Source organism: Rattus norvegicus, chromosome 12 (assembly GCF_021556685.1).
Source record: "Rattus norvegicus strain SHRSP/BbbUtx chromosome 12, alternate assembly SHRSP_T2T, whole genome shotgun sequence".
NCBI lineage: Eukaryota > Metazoa > Chordata > Mammalia > Rodentia > Muridae > Rattus > Rattus norvegicus.
This window is the reverse complement of record NC_141545.1, coordinates 12,955,603-12,975,297: the sequence shown is the minus strand read 5'-3', so window position 1 is coordinate 12,975,297 and position 19,695 is coordinate 12,955,603. Positions and strand designations below refer to the sequence as shown.

The following is a 19,695-nucleotide window of genomic DNA, read 5'->3' as shown; positions in this document are numbered from 1 at the left end:
ATGTGTATTTGTGTATATGTGTATATGTGTACATATGTGTGTATTTGTGTGTGTATGTAAGTATATATGTGTGTGTGTATATGTGTGCATGTGTGTGTATATGTGTATGTTTGTGTATGTATGTATATGTGTGTATGTGTGCATATATGTATATGTATGTGTGTGCATATGTGTGTGTATATATGTTTGCATATGTGTATATGTGTGTGTTCTCTGCATACACTTGCATACGAATATCTATACCTTCTACAAACATGTCTTCAGGAAAGAATGTAGGGGACTCCCTCCATGTAGCCTGGCTAATTGACCTTGCAATGAATAATTTCTCCTGTTTACTTCTGGGGTACAGAAAATTCTCAGCTACACAAGTGCCAGAAACCTTCTTTTTCTGGTTAAAAAAAAGATTGTTATAAAATAGAATTGAAATGTTTTAAAAGCAGCTTTAAAAGAAAATGTGATTATGTAGACTCGCTCCTAGCTGATTTTAGAACCTGCCGTTTCCATTTAAAGGGTGATTATCTCCAGTTTCAAGTGAGAGCACAAACTCTTTTAAGTGCCCAATTTCTAAAAAGAAAGCAAAGCAAAACAAAACCTTTTTTCGATTCTTCTTAGGTTTGTGACAACCTGGAACACAAACCGAGCATGACATGATGGCAGACAGAGTTCCGAAGGGGTGCCATTGACTTGTGTTCAGGACGAGACTTCAAGCTTGTTCTAATCAGCTGTTGGAAAAAAAATCAAACTATGGGGCTGGCAGGATGACCCAGTGGTTAAAGCACCAGTTGTTCTTGCAGAGGACCTGGGTTCCGTTCCCAGAACCCACAAGGCCACAGCTTATACCTACCACCAGTCCAGGGTCTGAAATGTTCTTCTGGCCTGCACAGGCACCAGACATTCACAGGGTGCAAACACATACATGCAGACAGAACATTCACACACACAGAACAACAGACCGGCCAGTTAAAAACCAGACTTGTGTGAGATAAGAGTGTGAAATAAAATCTCCCCGTGGCCAGAGTCTGATGGGTGCTCATTACCCCGTCCCCAGGGTGGGAATGGATGTTAGAGTGAATCTTTAGGGGTACCCGGCACCAAGGTGGGGGCATCCTCTACTTCTGCAGAGATGTGGGGTTTCCAGGGCATCTGAATATGTCTGAACTTGGCCTTCTCCACACAGACGAATGATCACTCTTCTTCAAATTACCTTTAAATTAGAGTGGGCCTCATCGGCCCAGCAGACGGTAATTTCCTTTCCCAGTGAGAGCTGGCTCGAAGTGTTTCTGCCACTCATTAGTACTGGATGGGAGTGCCCGGCGTCACACAGGCTGAAGTAGCCACCATTAAGACAGATGCTAGGACGGCAAACAATGACCACTTTTTTTTTTTTTTTGTGGAAAGACAGGAAGAATTTAGCTCTGAATAATTTAAAAACACCACAGATTCATTTTGAAAACTGTTTTTTTATTTAGTGTGTGTCTCTGTGTCTGTGTGTGTGTCTGTTTGTGTCTGTCTGTGTGTGTCTGTGTGTGTGTCTCTGTGTGCATGTCTGTGTGTGTGTCTGTGTGTCTGTGTGTGTGTCTGTGTCTGTGTGTGTATGTGTCTGTGTGTGTGTGTCTGTGTGTGTATGTGTGTGTGTGTGTCTGTGTGTGTGTCTCTGTGGGTGTGTGTATGTGTGTGTGTGTCTGTCTGTGTGTGTCTGTGTGTGTGTCTCTGTGTGCATGTCTGTGTGTGTGTCTGTGTGTCTGTGTGTCTGTGTCTGTGTGTGTGTCCGTGTGTCTATGTGTGTGTGTGTGTGTGTGTGTCTGTGTGTGTGTCTCTGTGGGTGTGTGTATGTGTGTGTGTGTGTGTGTGTTGTATTATGTACACTATTTGCCTGTAATACTCTCAGGTGCCAGACGAGGATGTCAGACTCCCTGGAACTGGAGTTACAGATGGTTGTAAGCCTCTATTATGGGTGCTGGCAGCCAAATTTATGTCCTCTGGAAGAGCAGCCAGCACTCTTAACCACCAAGCCACCTCTCCAGACCCTAGAGAACTTGAAAAAAAAGAAAAGAAAGAGAAGGAAAGAGAAATCCGGCTTAATGGGTGGGTATCTCTCTCAGCATCCTCACTCACTCAAAGCATGAAATGGCCATGTATCCCCCAGGGAGAGCTCTGGGATCAAGCTATTTATTCAAACTTGGCCATCACAGGACCTTAAAGACGGCCTAGCATGCACAGAGGCCAATGTCTCTCAATGCAGGGATGCTGGCCAACCTGAGACAAAGAACTGCAAACACAGGGGCTTGACTGCAGGGATGCACTGCTCTAGAGCTTTGAAGTTCGGAAGTGCAAGATCAAAGTAGGATTCCTTCTGACCTAGTAGTCGCTTGACCACAAAAGCAGGTTGGTTTTGACTACAGGTTATGAGAGAGAACACACCCCATGCTCCTCTCTTACCTTCAGGTAGCTGTTCTGCAGTCTTTGCTCCTTGGCTTGGGGATCTGTCATTCTGGTCCCTGCCTTCTCTGATGCCTTGCCAGGAAGCATTCTCGTGTCCGTGTACATGTGTGTCACTTCTGATAAGGACATCAGTGTCTGCTGCAATCCAGGGCATCTGAACAAGTGTCACTGAGACAAATATCTGAGAAAAACAAGGTCATATCTTTGCTTACTGTCTCAGAAGTGTTGGTCTGTTCGTCCCAGGCTGCACGGCTTCTGGGTCCATGATGAAGCAGGATATCATAGCACTGGGACTATGGCAGGAGCCGCTCAGCTCCTAACAGACAGGAGGCAGTAGAGAGGCTGTACTAGTGGGGTTTCTGCTTTCTCCCTCTCTCCCACCCAATCCCCCTATCCTATGGATGGGTGGTGCAGACATTGAGGGCTTGTCCTTTCCCATAAGGTAACGCTGTCTGAAAACACCCTTACAGATGCCCCGGGGGGTAGGGGTCTCAATCCAGATGCTTCCCAACCCAACCAAGTTGCCCGTCAACCTTAGCCACTTGCAGCAAATCTTAGCTTGATGGCATCGGCGAAGGTTCTCTCTCTGTACAGGGTCCCATTTAAAGGTGCATGGGGTAAGGATGTGAATGAATCTTTCTGGGAGATGTAGTTCGGCTCACAATGCTGTTTACTGAAATCTGCCAGTGACCAGTTGAAACAGCTCATCGATCAAGCTGATGGCTAAACGCACAATGATGGCCTAGAGTCATAAGCCACAGACCCTTGCAGACACTGCTGACTTCCCTGAAGCCACCGAGTTTCAGCTTCATGCAGTGCTGATACCCGGAAAAGGGCATTTAGACCCCCGGGACTGGAATTATGGACAGTTGTGAGCTGCCGTGTGGGAGCTGGGAATCCTGAGTCCTCAGCCAGAACAGCCCTAACCACTGAACCATCTCTCCAGCCCCTTCTGGTCTTTAAACCAATAATGAAGCGAGGCTTTCACAGCATGGAGGATACAGAAACAAACAAAACAGTGCCTATTGAGAACTAGCCGGGTATGGTGGTGCATACCTTTGATCCCAGCACTGGGGAGGCAGAGGCAGGCAGATCTCTGTAAGCTCAAGGCCAGCCTGGTCTACGAAGTGAGTTCCAGGATAGGCAGGGCTAGACAGACCCTGTCTTCAAAAACCAAAACAAGAAAAAGAAAAGAAAGACAAAAAATAAAATTCAATGTCAGTAAATGCATTTTACTAGATTCCTTCATCTGTCGTTGCTTAAATAGTTTACTTTGTTTTTCTTTTGGTGGGGTCTTGCTCTGTATCCCTGGATGGCCTGGACCTCACTGTGTAGACCAGGCTAGTGTCAAACTCAGAGATCTGCTTTTCTCTGTCTTCTGAGTGCAGGGATAAAAGGTATGCCTCATGGAGCCCAGTCCTGTTTGGATGATTCTTGGCTTTGAGCCTAGACTCATCAAACCCTCAAACCTAGACTTCATCTCCCGCCAATCTAATTACCGCTCCCCCCAACCCCTCACCTCTGCTCCAAATCTCACATATACCCCAGCTCCCCTGGTCAGCGGCGCAATCCACATCAAATGCAACAGGTTTCTGTTAGTCCGACAGCTTGACCTCGCAGTAGACCATGAGCTGGCGGACTCTAAGGGTTCCTATTGACCTAGTCTACTTTCATCCCAGGAATTCTTAAACCTTTTTATGACTATAACGGTGTTTCAGGTCCTTATGTTTGACATGGAGACTGGAGACTGGTCCTCCCTCCGCCTCCCTTCTCCCTATCTGTTGGCTATCAACAAGCCTTGAGGGTGATGGTGGATGCCTGGTGATTAGCTCTGACTGTGATAAATCCCTGGATAATAGTTGTTATCATTTATGGGTGCCAGAAATATGACAGCTCTCTCAGTGGGGGAGGGGGGGGTGCTAGCTAAAACCAAGCAATCAAAACTACATACTTCCTCATCTGTGATGGAATCGTCTCATGTCGTCACTTCCGGGTCGAAGGGCGCAGGCTGTGAGCTGCCATGTCTGACTTCCAGAGGGTCAGAAGCAACTGGAACGTCGCAGCCCACCTTTTGACAAAACGACCTAGGACAGAAAGTATAGAGCACAGAGGACGATTTTCTCAAGTGAGCGTAATAAACACTGCGGACTGTCAGAATAAAACAACAGGAATGAAGAAATGGCTTCAGGTGTAAAACATAAACTCTCAGAATCTGCATATGCCCAAAGGCTCCATATTCAATAAGCATAATCAAAAGAAAATTTCTCCAGGGAAATTAATATATCTACTGGTGCTACCTCTGAGCCAGTCAGAACTGCTAAAAGATTGCTGACCGGATCCAAAGGCTTCCCTGCGCCTGGAAGCTTGTGATTGCATTATGTCCAGAGATAATCAATCATGCACCTATTTGGTTTATCATGACCAAATATTTTCTTCAGGACTAATGGGCTTTATTCATGTACTTTTAACATGCAGAAAAATACCCTATTTTTAAAGATCAAGTCTTTCATTTGGGTCTAACCGAAGTGACATAGTATTTTCTAGGGTTCAATGACCAGGATTTTTCTGAGCCCCATGGTGAATTGGGTCTCCTATTTTTACATTCAGAACAATGAGGACTCCCACAGAGCAAAGCTGACCAACAAGCGTGGGTTTAAACAGCTGGCCTGGCATTCAGAGGAGAAGCAGTTAAAAGCCCAACACAGAATCCCGTCAGAAGCCGAATCAAAATGCTCCCCTGCGTAGCATTGAACAAATGAGGTCCCATGGGTAGCGGGGGGGGGGGGGGGGCTGCTGTGATCAGGAACTCAAAGTCACCTCCCTCTCTGTGTTGTCTCTCAGAGCCTCCCCTCAACAACCTGCCCCATCTGGCTTGGTTCCACACCAGATGGCCAGCATCTCTCATCCGGTGTGGAGGAGGAGTCTGGGAAGGCCAGATTCTCCTCTGCACTGCAGCATCCTGAGGGCAGATGGACTTAGCACGGCCTTTGAATTCAGTTCTGAGCCCTGAGGAGTGAGCTCATCTTTTGCTCTCCACCTATTTGGGTCTCTGTGGACTTCAGGGTGTCTGTCTGGGATCATATTAGGGCCAAGGTCTCAAAAGGGAGCAAGAAGTATCAAAGCCCTGTGTGTGGATGCTTCCGGACTTAGTAGGGGGAAACCAAGAAGTCTGTATGCTAAAGGAGCCCGCCCCCTTGGGTTTCTGCTCCTGGGAGGGCTGAGGGATGATGCATGGAGGGCTAGCTGAAGGTCAAGGTCATAGGAAAACAGGTTCTGTCAAATGCCCCACCCCTGCCCTGTCCTGTCATCCCCCAACTCCCCAAGCCATGTCAGCTTCTCCCTCTGTCCCACTGAACCTCATGAACCAGCCTTAGGCAGTTCTGGTTACTTCCAAACTGCAGTCTACATCCCTGCAGGGTTCCACACTCCAGACCTTCTCCAGCCTCCTGTGAGACGTGTCCGCTCTGTCGTCTGACCGAGATCTCGGTGCTACCCTCTCCAGTAACATCAGCGTGCGTGGACCAGGTTCTTTGTTCTTTGTACTTGGTGAGGGAGAGATGCCTTCTGTGTACTCCAAGAGGTCTTTGTGATATTCCACCCGAGGAATTCATCTGAAACTCCCGTATCCCAGACAAAAGAGGATCAAGGAAGTCAAAGAATTCATTGATGCCACACACTGTTCTGTTGCTATGTGAAACCTGGGTTTTTCTCCTAGTCCCTCAGATACTGGGGGGACCTTCATGGCAAACTGTGCCAAACCGTGGAGTGCCTGATGAATTGTAGAATCTGTCTCAGCCTCTGAAGAGCCCAAAAAGTACCAACCCCCCCTTTAAAGAGGGACTGATACTTCCTGTTTTTTGCATTTCAAGTTACTACAGTAGACATCTTGGCTTCCTCATGAACACTGTTGTTCCCATGGCTATCCAGCATTAGTGGCCAGCATACCTGGATGGAACCAATAGATTAAGTCTAATGAGCATGCTTACTTACCATTGGTGTGGTTGAAGGAAGGGACCTGCAGTCAGGAGCTCATCACTAGGTGAGGGCTGGGTCCTGGCCGCCTGTGATTGAGACCTCTCTAAGCAGTGGAGTGGTAACACCCCAGGTCCTGAGGGCAGCTTAGTCTCCTATTTCTGTACATTAAGCAGCACCAAGAGGTAGAAGAGAAAGGATAGAAGACACAGCAATTGGATTCGTGACACAAAGGCGAAGACTTTTAAAATAAGTGCCCCATTCAAATGTCAAGAGCCCGGAGTGCGTTCTTGGTCCCCACGATATTGTCTTTGTGTTTTCAATCCTCCCGTCTGCTGAAAATCAAATCAACAGTGGTTTTTAATTTTCCAATCCTTTTTTTTTTTTTTAAGATTTTATTTACTTTGGTTTTACGTATGTGGGTGTTTTGCCTGTATGCATGTACCCTGTGTGTGTGTGTGTGTGGTGCCCCTGATAGCCAGGAGAGGGCATTGATTCCTCTTGAACTAGACATTTACATGATTGTGACCTGCCATGTGGGTGTTGGGGACAGAACCTGGGTCCCCTGCAAAAGCAGCCAGTGCTCAACTGCTGAGCCATCTCTCCACAGCCCAAATCCAACTCTTATTGTTGCAATAAGAAGAAATATGGTTAGCAGACACACTAACGTTCTCAATTAATGATTGATGTGAGAGGGCCCTGCCCACTGTGGGAGGTCTCTTACCCCAGGGTAGGTGGTCCTGGGTTATATGAGAAAGCAGGATGACCAAACCACGGGGAGCAGGCCTATAAGCAGTGTTCCTCCTTCCTGTTTCAGTTCCTGCCCCCAGGTTCCTGCCTCCGGGTTCCTGCCCTGACCCCCCCCCCCCCCCCGCCATGGTGGACTGTGACCTGGAACTGTGAGATGAGATACACCCTTTCCTCCCAGGTTGCTTTTGATCCTGGTCTTCATCGCAGCACTGGAAACCCAAACTAAGATATAGAGACTCTGAATTACCAAATCTATGTATTTAAGAGATGCCATTTGCCACCTGCCCCGTACTCTGCAAGCATTTCCCTTAAATAATTGTCAATGTTCACACACCGCCGAGGCCCTCAACATACCCCTGGCCTCCAAGGAGCTCCCTTGACGAAAGCCTCTTGAGCAGAGTAGACTTTTGCTGTCACTGTGACCGTAATTACAGGATTGTAAGGTAGGGATGAGGATGTCCCCAGAGTCCTTTAGGAGGGATAAACTAGAAAACGGCAGAACGAAATAACAGCTCAGCTGGCACAGGGCATGTCTTCTTGGTTGGAATTGCAGAGAATGGGGCCCTCTGACGTCCGGCTGTATATGTGAGGGTGGGGTGGGCTAAAGTGGAGAGAGGAGAGGGTGTGGGTCGGGGAGAGGTAAGTGGTCTTACTAACTTCAGGCTAAAGTTCGTGGAAAATGGAGTCTCAGGGCAGCTCAGGGATGGTTTATCTGGTCTCAAAGGCAACAGGAAGTACTCAGGTTGGAATCAGGCTGCCCAGTACGGGGATATTGTCATGGTATGGCCCTTTGGGGCTGTCTCAGGGATGACCATTTCAGGCAGGTGATGGGTGGGTTCTGACATCAGTCGGTCACGTGTCCGCTGCCATCTGACTCCAGGCTGCCACATGCCCACTTCATTCTGCTAATCTGGGAGGAAAGACTGGAGAGGCATCCCCTCTCGGCCATGTCTGGTCACACCGTGTTGCTACAAACTTCTAGGGACCATACCCTGTGATGCTTGCTCCTGGGTAAGATCAAGAAAATCTCTGATGCTTGCCGATCAAGTTGAGAACAGGAGGTGGGGGTAAAAATGAAAGCCGGTCAAAATAGGCTGCACTGCGTGTCACAAAATTTCAGTCACATGGCGAATTCTGGAAAAGAACTAAAGACCCAAAAAGGAAAAAAAGAAAAAGAGAAAAAAAAATCAGTGGCTATCAGGGGGTTGGGTGCGGAACCAACTTCACTGGGGCCTGAGGGACTTGGGAGGACAATGAAGATGTATCACTGGTGTTTTGTTTTATTTGTTTGTTTGTTTTAGTTCTTTTAATATTTCCCCAATGCACAGAAATGTATCCTAAATAGAGCAGATGTTACTGTATCCATGTCGTTTTCATAAAGAGAAAATAAATCCCAGAAGAATGCAGAGTTACAGCGCTGCGGGGTTTAGAGGAGACAGAGGAGGCAGTATCCGGCCCTTCCTGGAAGAGTAGAGGAAGCGGGTTGAGAAGACTCCAGGAAACGGAATGAGTGGAACTGTAAGTATAATAAGGCTTATGGTTCTACAGATTGGCTGAGTCGGCCAGAGAGATGGACGGGACGGAACATACCAGCGGCAGGACAAGACCGGCGTGAGACACAGAAGTTACGCAGCGCCTCTGTGTGTTCTGGGAGTTGCTTGGCACTGGGTACCAGAGCATCTGCGGGCATCCTAGCATGGACAGTCCCGTAGATGATGCTCAAGAGAGCGGCCAATCACCGCCCTGACTCCCACCCAGCCCTGTCTGGGAGCTAACATGACAGGACACCGGAAAGAGTAGAAATGCATGCTCATTGGCTGGGAAATCCACAGGCTGGGAAATCCACAGCCAAGGTGCTGGAGGGTTTAGAAACTGGCGAGGGATGCCCTCCACTCCCGAGATGGAGGTTTGAAGCTTTGCCTTCCTGTCCCCCAGGGTGGAGGAAGCAGAGAGTTAAAGAGCAAGCAGATTGGTACCTAGATGGAGCCTCCTTTATTGGGACCTGAGTTCTTCTCATGAAGGAGGAGCTTTTGTGGCTCAAAGCCTTCTTAAAAACCCCCACCTTTTACCCATAGCATTATTTTAACATTTAAAGAGTCAGGTAGCATAAAGTGACTCACTTTGCCCAGTTCAACACATAATTCAGCTGGACCTTTGTGGCCTAGATTGAGGCAGGAGGATGCTTGGGCTCAGAGAGGGTCCCGGGACCAGCCAAGCGACTTCGCGAGACCCCATCGCAAAATGACAAAAGAAAACCTGGGCTGGAACACCTTATATGGAAGCATGCTTGCCTGACATGTGCGACGCCCTAGGTTCAATCCCTATTCCAGCAAAAAGCCCGTGAGTTCAGTGGCATTAACTGTTCTCAGAGCGCTGAGCTGCTAAGCTAAACAGAAGCCAGCCCTGCACCCACTAAGCAAGGCTGCTGCCTCCCCTATCCACTCTCCCGCAGCCACTGGTGCTGTCTAATCTCTAGTCCCTGTCTCTTGCTGTTCCGTGGAAACGGAATCATTCCATACATGTCTTTTTGCATCTGGCTTTTCTTCATTTAGCATATTTGTGTTTTGTCTTTAATGAGGTTAGCGAGCCTGGAGAGGATCTTGTCATTGGAGACGAGTGGGGGAAGGGGACGGCAGCCTGTGGAGCGAAGCATCCGTATGGGCTGGCAGGACAGGCCTCCGGGCATCCCACACAGGCTGCAGCTGCATCTCACCCGCACCCCCATCAGGACCCAAACGCTGGCTGGGCCCCTTCCTTCCCTCAACGGGCTTGTTGCGCAAGGTTCTTACCTGCTACAAAATCAGAAGGAATTTCTGAAACAGGTTTTTGTGTTTGTGTGCAACCAAGAATTCCTAATGAGGTAACCCAAGAAGCAGGGTTTGGAGTTAATTAGCCCTTGAACTGTCAGGGCTAATTGCATTCGGTGAGTTCTGACATTTCTAAGAATAATTAAGAACCTGGCTGTCAAATTTCACAAAGCCCCGACTACTGTGTGAATGGTCCCCCTTGTTTTTCCCGGTGCATAAAGTCTGGAGACATGAGGAGCTGTACTTGGTGCTACTGGCAGATCCTTGCATGAAATGTTATGTTTTTAAAGAGCTTTTCATATAGATCAGTGAAATACGATGATCTCATTAATGGGTGACATATTAAAAATATCTGAAGTCCCCAGGGGTTAGTAATAGGTGGCTGGCATTCCCGAGGGGCTTACTGTCTGCTGGGCGCCATAGTGCAAGGCCCACAAGAGCCTATGAGGTAGATGTAGTTCTTGTCCTCAGTTAACGGAGAAGAAAACTGAGGCACAAGAAAGTGTGGGAGCTTTTCAGGGCCACACACATGTGTGATAACGCAAACAGTAATGTTTGCCATGTGGTTTCACCACTGTCCTCTCAGACACAGAGAGAGAGAGAGAGAGAGAGAGAGAAAGAGAGAGAGAGAGAGAGCGCACACACACACACACACACACACACACACACACACACAGAGCATATCCCTCTATACAACGACAGACCTTTATTCTCCTAAACTCTGTCAGAAAGCACTTATCAACCTCAAATTTGCATCCAATTCTGTTTTTTTTTTTTTCTTTTTCTTTTTTTTTTTTTTTGGAGCTGGGGACCGAACCCAGGGCCTTGCACTTGCTAGGCAAATGCTCTACCACTGAGCTAAATCCCCAACCCCCAATTCTGGTTTTTTAATATTTACTTGTTTTACTTGTTCTACTTTTCGAGTATGAGTGTTTCCATACATGTACGTGTGGGCACCACATGTATGCCCTGGTGACTTCAGAACTGGAGTCAGAGACAGTTGTGAGCCTCCACGTGGATGCTGGGAATGGAACCCTGGTCCTCTGCAGAGGCAGCCAGTGCTCTTAACCGCTGAGCCAGCTCTGCAGTCCCCTGCTACCTCATCTTTTAAGAATCACTTTTAAATGAAGAAACCGATGCACCGATCTTTACCTCATTTTGCGCTCCAGAGGTGCAGTAACGCTGTCTGCGCCGTCTCCATCCACGCATTAGAGACTGGGTGAGCATCTGTAGGCAGGGAGATGAACTAGAGATGGAGTCTATCTAGCAAGAATCCATAGCTGAAGCACACGCGACGATATGTGATTACACTGTTTTTACATCGTGAGGGGATACCGGTTGAGTCACGCTGCATCTGGAATGTGAGGGACCAGAAGAGTTTCTGATTTTTGGTATATTTATACAGAATGTTCTAGTTGGGCAAACTTCATCCAAACATTCAAATCCAAACTGTACGGGCACAGCGAGCAGACAGGCCTGGTCTCAGAAGAACCCTACCCTAACTCCCTCAGCCAGCACCTGGATCTTTGGAAAATAAAAGTCTGCCGTTTAAGACACGTTGCCATGACAGTCCTCTCAGAAATGCAACCTTGAAAGAGATTTAGACGTGTGAAATATGGGCCGATGGAGACGGGGTACGTCTGACACAAATGGACTTCTTTTTTTTTTTCGGAGCTGGGGACCGAGCCCAGGGCCTTGCACTTGCTAGGCAAGCGCTCTACCACTGAGCTAAATCCCCAACCCCACAAATGGACTTCTTAAAAGGGCATAGATTGAGCTATGGCAGGTTTCTGAACAAGAGTGACGTGAACAGCCCTCCTCTGACCTAGTTGATTAATTCAGCAAACATTTATTCAGGATCCGCCCCACGCTGGGGACAATCTGCTTGGGAATAGCAGCAACAGTGTCAACATTGGTAACGGCAAAGGAATCCACTATAGAAAAAACTAGAAGCTGGGTGAGACTAAGGAGGTGGTGGGCAGGGGCATCTAGTCAATGCTTTCAATCTGCCCTAAAACAGCAGCAGCAGCGGCAGCAGCAGCAACAACAACAATAAGACAAGATTTACTTTATGATTTTTTTTAAAGATTTATTTATTTATCATATACAAGTACACTGTAGCTGTCTTCAGACACATCAGAAGAGGGCATCGGATCTCATTACAGATGGTTGTGAGCCACCATGTGGTTGCTGGGAATTGAACTCAGGACCCCTGGAAGAGCAGCCGGTGCTCTTAACCGCTGAGCCATCTCTCCAGCCCCTATGATTTTTATTTCTATGTATTTGCGTCAGTATGCGCGCTGAATGCAGGCACTAACCGAGGCCAAAGTTGGGTCTCCCTGGACATGGAGGTACAGGTGGTTATGAGCTGCTCACTGTGGGTACTGGGAATTGAACTCAGGCCCTCTGTCAGAGTGGTATGTGCCCTGAAGTACAAAGTCATCTCTCCAGCCATCACTCTGCATTGGAAGTGCCTACCCACCACCACCAGACCAACCTCTCTCTGCTTTTGAAAGAGTCTGACATGAAGCCCAGTGAACTGTCTAGTCACAGACAGCATAGCCCCCAGACTCCGTCTTCATGGCTGCAGGGTGAGCGTCACCTTCTGAACCTGGTTTCAGGGCAACAGGGCTCTTAAAACAATTGCCCTTGAGACAGGACTATAAAATTGAGCCAACTCCCCCAAACTCCATTGTCACCCAGATTCAGAGGTGACCCACCCCTCGGCTTGGCCCAGCACATGTCCGTACCCACTACAGATATCAAACAATATTATCACCAAGCGGAAAGGGGTTGGAAAACTAGACCAAAAAAATAATATACAAATAGAACAATACCAATAACTTAAAGAGACAGGAGAGACAGGCAGCGCCTTTCCTCTGTCTCATAGGCTAGATAATGGTGTTCAACGACACCCACATCCTAAATCCTAGAATCTGTAAATAGGCTTCACAGGTTGGGAAGGAAGGGGCTTCCTTCCTCGCTTGGGAGGAAAAGGCAGTTGGATCTTTATGAGTTCAAAGCCAGATTGATCTACATAGAGACACACACAACATAGATGAGCATGAGGCTGGAGGAAGGACCAGGACCCAAAGCACAGGGACAACCTTAAGAGGCTTCAAAGAACAAGGAAGTGGGCGGAGTTTTCTCTGCATCTTCCAAAAAGGAACACAGACTTGCCAACCCCTCGATTTTAGTCCACAGAGGCCCTTAACAGATGCTAGCCTATAGTTTTGCTGCGTAAGTCACTGAGGCAGTCCTTTATTACATCGAGAGGAAAAGAACGCACTTGGAATTCCACCTCCTGTCCCTTAGACACCAGGCCTGCTCATTTGCATAGTGTACGCCCTTAGAGTTGGCTTCACAGAAACTTCGTGCTCGCCGACGGGGTCCTTATGCTCTGCGCTAGGCAAATTGGTCTTGTTTTCCCCTTTTAGAGTCCAAACTCTTTACAGGAAGACCTGAGATATTTACTGCACTATTTCTAAATTCAGCATAGTGTCCGCCGCGTGGGAGGTCTAGTAGCTCAATGGAACAAGCGTACAGATGAAGCCCAGGGCTACACAGGGCTTCCTGGGGCCCTAAGAGGACCTCCACAGGCAAGCATCAGAGCTTCTTTTCAGACACAATGAGGTCGAGTCTGACGTCGTCATTGATGTATGTATATATGTCATGTTGAATTGAATTACTGTTAACGGTAACCATGACAACGAGAAAATCTCATTCTCATGCGGAGAACAGTGAGTTATTCAGACCTCTGTATGATGCAACCCCAGATCATTTTTCATGAAGAGTGTTAACATCGTCAACAATTCTCAATGGCTCTTCCAATGTGGTGCATTGACGGTCCTTCTGGAAGAGGTGGGCGACCCAGGAAGAACGCTTTCCTGGGCACGCTCCTTCTGAAATTACAATTTATTTCGGAAAGAAATGGCCATTCACAAATTCTCCTGGTGAGGGAGAGCTGTTGAAGCTGCTTTTTCAGAAAGGCCGAAGTACGGCATCAAAAGTATAAATACCATGGCCTCCTCCCCACCAGCCATTAGTTAACTGTTTTCAACTGTTAGAGTTTGGAAGCCGATGGCCGTGGAATCCAGAGAAGCCTCCTCAGCTTCAGATAACAGGTCCAGCCATGGCTCCAGCTATCCCCAGAATGCCCCGCCCCCAAAGTGACCCTTTCGGGCTTTCCACGAGGTTCGGGCAGTCCCCAGAGTGGTCAATTCTCTGCAAGCGATGGTTCCTCCCTTAGACTTTGCAGTGGTAAAGGGCTTCTGTGTGGGCTGCAGAGCTGACTCAGGGGTTAGGAGCACTGGCTGCTCTTGGAGAGGACCTGAGTTTGGTTCCCAGTACTCATATGATGGCTTCCAACTGGGCTCTAGCTCCGGTTACAGGGGGCCTGATGCCCTCTTACGACCTCTGTAGGCACCAGGCATATACTTGGTATACATAAACATGTACAAGTGAAATACACACATGAAATAAATAAATCTTAATTGATGACGACGACGACGATGATTCTGAGTGCACTGCCAGGCTCATTGACTTTCCTTCTTGGGACAGGATATACCCCTGACAAGTGGTGGACCTAAACTTGTCCCCAGAGGCAGAGAGAAACAACTCCTCCCTCTCCGTACCACAGTAGTCATCTACTGTGGATTCAGGTGACTCCGATGTGCCACAGGCATTGGCAGATAGATTCAGGACAAGTCATCGCAGTTAACAGGAAGTGGATGATAAGCTATGAGGTCTGGCAAGCTGCCCCACCATTTTCCTTCTTGGCTCGCGTTTTAGCGCTTCTCTGACTAGAGGTCTCTGATAGCAGCCTATCGAAATCAGGAAATATACCTCACAGGTGACTAGTTTGTTTTAACTGCTGTAAGTTAATGGGACTAGGAAAGAAAACGCATAGGCTGGCAATTGAAACAAATCCCTCTGTGTGTGTGTGTGTGTGTGTGTGTGTGTGTGTGTGTGTGTGTGTGCACATTTAATATTCAAACCATAACTCTTAGTGTAGACTCTTTGCTATGGAGAAGGTGACTGGACTTCTAATAGCCTAATGCTTCTGTGGATCTTGCAAAAAAAAACAAAGACATTTTTAATGAAGATCATTGTTTCACCAAACACCCATCCTAACAAATACATGTAGCAGCTGTTAGCCTGTGTAGAGCAGGAGAAAGTAAGGTTTCTACAGGGTTTTCTTGGAGCACAGGAAGACAGTGCAGAGCAAGATCAATCACACTGAGCTGTCTTTAAAGAGACCGAGTTCAAGCCAACAGCCCCGCCCTTCAGGGAAATCATCAGAGTGGTCTCTTGTCAGGAGCAAATCCACGGTGTAAGCCAGAAGTCACCACCAAAACCACAAGAGAAACTGGGTATAGCCTAACAAGAAGGGCTGCATGCTTCGTGGAAATATAGAACTTATATTAAAAAATATTTAACTTTTTAAAATTTATTATGCATACAGCATTCTACCTGCATGTGTGCCTGCAGCCCAGAAGAGGGAACCAGATCTCATTATAGGTGGTTGTGAGCCACCATGTGGTTGCTGGGAATTGAACTCAGTTTCTCTGGAAGAGCAGCCAGTGCTTTTAACCGCTGAGCCATCTCTCCAGCCCCTTAAATTGTTCTTAAAGATTTCTTTTATGTGTGTGAATGTTTCGTCCATGTGTAGGTATATGAGTCAAGTATGTGCCTGATGCTCTCGGCGTCAGAAGAAAGCTGGATCCCTCGGAACTGGAGTTATAAATGGTTGTGAACCACCCCATATGGGCACTGGGAACTGAACCTTGGTCCTCTGCAAGGGCAGCTCGTGCTGTTAGCCATGGAACCATCTCACCAGTCCCCATGTTTTAGATTAAAAACAATTGATGTGGTTTTGCCTGCATGTATGTACCATGTGAGAGTGCCTGTGTACCATGTGCCAGGTGCCTTTGGAAGCCGGAAAAAGGCATCAGATCTCCTGGGACTGGAGTTATAGGCAGCTGTCAGCCACCATGTGGGTGCTGGGAATCGAAACTGGGTCCTCTGTAAGAGCAGCATTGACATTAACAGCTGAGCCACAGTGCCTTGTTCTCCTAGGCTTCCATCGTCTGTTCTCTCTCTCTCTCTCTCTCTCTCTCTCTCTCTCTCTCTCTCTCTCCATCCTCCAGAGTTCTCAGCTTGTTCCCTGTACCCCAGGCTGTCTTCCTGAGACTCCCTCTCCCGCCTCGATCTCACAGTCATCACTGTCTAGTAGAATCCTGAATTCACTCTTGGAGAGCTGCTTTGACTCCACTGTGTAAAGTCTGTCCTGTGGTTCTGACACACTGTGTGGTTCTGTGACAGCTGCCTTGCTCGCTGCACTTTACAGTTTGTCACTCCTCTTGGAAGGTGGCACTGAGGGTCAGCCTGCACCCTGCTTACCTTGATCTCTCCCTTGTCTCCCTGGAGTCGGTGCCCACCATGCTCGATCTTGTTAGTTTTGGCTTCAAGGAAGTGACTGAGATTGTATTTCTCGAAGCCTTACCTGTAAATTATGGGTGACAGTAGGGAGTCCTTCTCTGGGTCACTGTCAAAAGCAAACAGTGCCATGCGCACAATTTGAAACACACAGTGTTGTCCCCTCCTATTGTTATTATACAAAAACCCCACATCTTATTTAAATCTTTAACAGTTCCCAGCTTTTGAGGCATTTCCCTCCCAACTTCTTTGCCTGGCAGATAACAATCTCCTGTCTTTGGTGTTCTTAGCTCTCCTGTGTAACCGAATAATCTGGGAGTCCCTAAAAATGGTGACTGCCGGGTCCTACTTCCCAGCATCCCCCAGTGGGAGAGCCTTCATTGATCATTTGGTCCCCAGGTATCTGTCAAGTAAAAGCCAGGATACAAGATAAATCATGAGTGAGCTGATGTTTCTGCCAGCATCCCCTTTGCCTCTTTATCTTTAGAGCTGTAATTTTGGAGGGACTGATTTCCAGATGATCTCACCGTGAATTCCCAGAAGTAGGCATTTCTCCTCACTCCCTGTGTGCTTCTCAACCATCTAAGGTCTCCTTGTGACTCAGTATTGGAGATGCTTTCCTGGTTTCCCCTTTGTAGTCTCATAGCAGTAAAGTGTTTGTTGAGAGTAACTCAGCATATAAAACGCTAAGTGATAAAAGTCCTAAGTATGGGGCTGGGGATTTAGCTCGGTGGTAGAGCACTTACCTAGGAAGCGCAAGGCCCTGGGTTCGGTCCCCAGCTCCGAAAAAAAAAGACCAAAAAAAAAAAAAAAAAAGTCCTAAGTAGTGGTGAGTGGTAGGGCTCAATGGATACATACACCCCTCTGCCTCTCTGTTTCTCATGTCTCCTTCTAGCCCCTAGTGAAAGGTAGACTTGATGTCGTGAGCGTGATGGGGAAAGACCCAGGAGATGGAGGGCGCTCTGCCCCGGCAGTGGCACCTGGCTGGTACCCTAGTAAATGTAGTGAGATCCAACAAGGCCACCCAGATCCCCATCTTTTGCTCTCTAGCCCTTTAAAATCCTTCTGGAACCGTGTGTACGAAGCTGCTGATACTTACCAGGCATTGGATTTCAATAGGAATTTGGCCAAAGTCAAGACTGGAGAGTCTGGCCCCATGGTGGACTTAGTTCCAAGTGCTGAGTCAGGGCCTTTCTGCTGACTCAGTTGTCTTTTGGGGCTTATGTAATTCCAGAAGTTGAACCCAGAGTTTTATTGACAGGATTGGGGGTGGGGGAGGTCATTTACATTTGAGACAGGACGGATAACGTCCAAGGCGAAAGAAATAGTCTCTGAGGGAGGAGGGGAAAGGGGTGTTTTGGAAATATGAATACTGCACACATGAATGTCCCATTGTAAGAAAGCCACTGTGGGTTTTATATTCTCAGACATTGCTTTTTTTTCTTGGTTCACCTCAGATGTCCCCTCTTCTTGTGTTCTGTTAGATTCTTTTCAGCTCAGGAATGGCTTCTCCTGTCTGCTGTCATCTTGTCAATCAACCCTGGAATGTGATTTTTTTTTTAAATCTACACAAAGGATGCACGAACTGTTGAGGTGATGCTAAGAACTGGCGCCCTTTACTCCAGACCCTGAGCCCTGGCTCGCATAAAGGACACGGTCCCCCACTCTCCTCACACACCCACGGAGGCTAAGTCCCAGATGGGACTTGGAGTTGTCCCACACTGCTTCAAATGTCCTCCACTTATCCAGGACACAGGAAAGCCTCACAACTTGGTAGGACCTGACCTTGAGAATAATTTTTCAGGTCGAGAAACTGATGGCCCCCGAGAGCTGAGTGAGTTACCTCGATCACATATCACCTGCAGCAGAGGGAGCCGACTCCTAGATCTCCCAACAGCTTTCTGTTCGATGGCTTCTCTCCATGGGCTAGAGAAGACAAGTCTGGCATCAGGACCACCCAGAGCTGGAGAAGGAAACTGTTCCTCGGTCATATGCCCTCTGGTTGTACGTCAGCTGGGGGCAGGGTGCTTTTGAAAATGTTGTCTAGGTACCGATTACACAGACAGAGCAAAAGAGCCAGCCGGGGAGGACATTCTTAATGTATGAAGTCACCGGCTTCCAGATCATTCTACCTGCAGAACAAGGCTGTGTTGATGGCCACAGAGTAAACTCCCCAAAGGCTTCCAGATGCAGTAGAGAGAAGGTAAAAAAAAAAAAATCTACCAAACATCCACAGCTTCACTCAGCATTTCAAGTTCAAATATTTGTTTTGCGCATCAGGAAATGGCTCCGGGCACTGGTACCGGGCTCGCTAAGTGCAAGATTATGAGGCCACGTGGCCAGCTAAGTGACCGGAGTGAGTCAGTCAGGATTTCTCCTGGGTGAGAGCCCCTCCTCTAATCCACACCTCTGAACAATGGCACCTGAGTCAGAACCAGTCTGGCGTCTTTCCTCAGGCAGGGCTGCTAACCCTCCTATTGCCTTCCCTGTCTCTGGCGCCAACCTCTGTCTGTCCTTCACCCCTGCTGACTACTCCCCTAGTCCTCTGAGGCTAGGTTTGCCGTCTTTGACTGGCCACCCAACCAAGATTTAAGGCTTTCTTGTTTCTTGTTTCCTGTCAGGTGCCGTCTGCGGAACCTGGCTCAGTGCCTGAAGATGTCAAGTCCTATCTGTCCCCTCCCTGTTCCTCTCGAGAGAGAAGGAAGTCCAAAGGGAGAGTCTGGGCATAGATTAGGCCATCCTCCCTCATGTCCTGGGTGGGTGCCATTTGTACAGGTAGGATTCCTGAGTCCCATGTCATCCCTTCTGTACACATCAGACTTGAACCACACACAGGCTGAGGGCCAGGCCTGGAATGCAAACACAGCCAGGGGCCTTCAGCTGTGTTCATGGAGCCCGCTGCCATGCTGCGGTCAGTGCTGGCTCTAAGGTTCACCCTGAGCCTCCTCCCAACCTGGCAGGGCCCATGGCATCCTTCTAGTGGGAAGGGTTCCTTTGGAAATGGCCTTCTGGGTGCCATGGGAGTTAGGCACATCTAGGCTGCCAGTTTAAATCCCGCTTAACTTGCAACTCCTGCAGTCTTCCATTAAAAAAAAATCTATTCAAAAAAAAAAAAATCCTGTACCCTGCTGTTGAAAACCAGGTACCTTCAAACACCTTCAAATTGAAAGTCACGGATGATAAATCCTTTACTGACATGGATGAAAATGAAGGATTATCCAGGAGCTGGGGTGGCAGGGAGAAATATCTACCACACAGTCTTATCTCTGGTTCACCTCCCATTTAA

At 47.9% G+C, this 19,695-nt stretch overlaps 1 long non-coding RNA gene across 4 annotated transcripts; it reads right to left on the bottom strand.

The window, feature by feature from the left end:
* Positions 1-1,440: 1,440 nt before the first annotated feature.
* Positions 1,441-18,610, bottom strand: LOC108352417 (uncharacterized). Of its 4 annotated transcripts, none has more exons than XR_015634211.1 (11): positions 18,253-18,610; positions 16,374-16,476; positions 11,124-11,325; positions 7,903-8,309; positions 7,519-7,765; positions 6,429-6,575; positions 5,876-6,059; positions 4,394-4,526; positions 3,499-3,606; positions 2,440-2,623; positions 1,441-2,035 (listed from the first exon to the last, which is right to left on the bottom strand). It is a non-coding gene; the product is annotated as an uncharacterized LOC108352417 (long non-coding RNA). The 4 variants fall into 4 exon arrangements; XR_015634209.1 differs by lacking the exon at positions 5,876-6,059 and adding an exon at positions 17,509-17,949 and having other exon boundaries at positions 6,433-6,749; positions 18,253-18,570; XR_015634210.1 differs by lacking the exon at positions 6,429-6,575 and having other exon boundaries at positions 5,876-6,387.
* Positions 18,611-19,695: the final 1,085 nt, after the last annotated feature.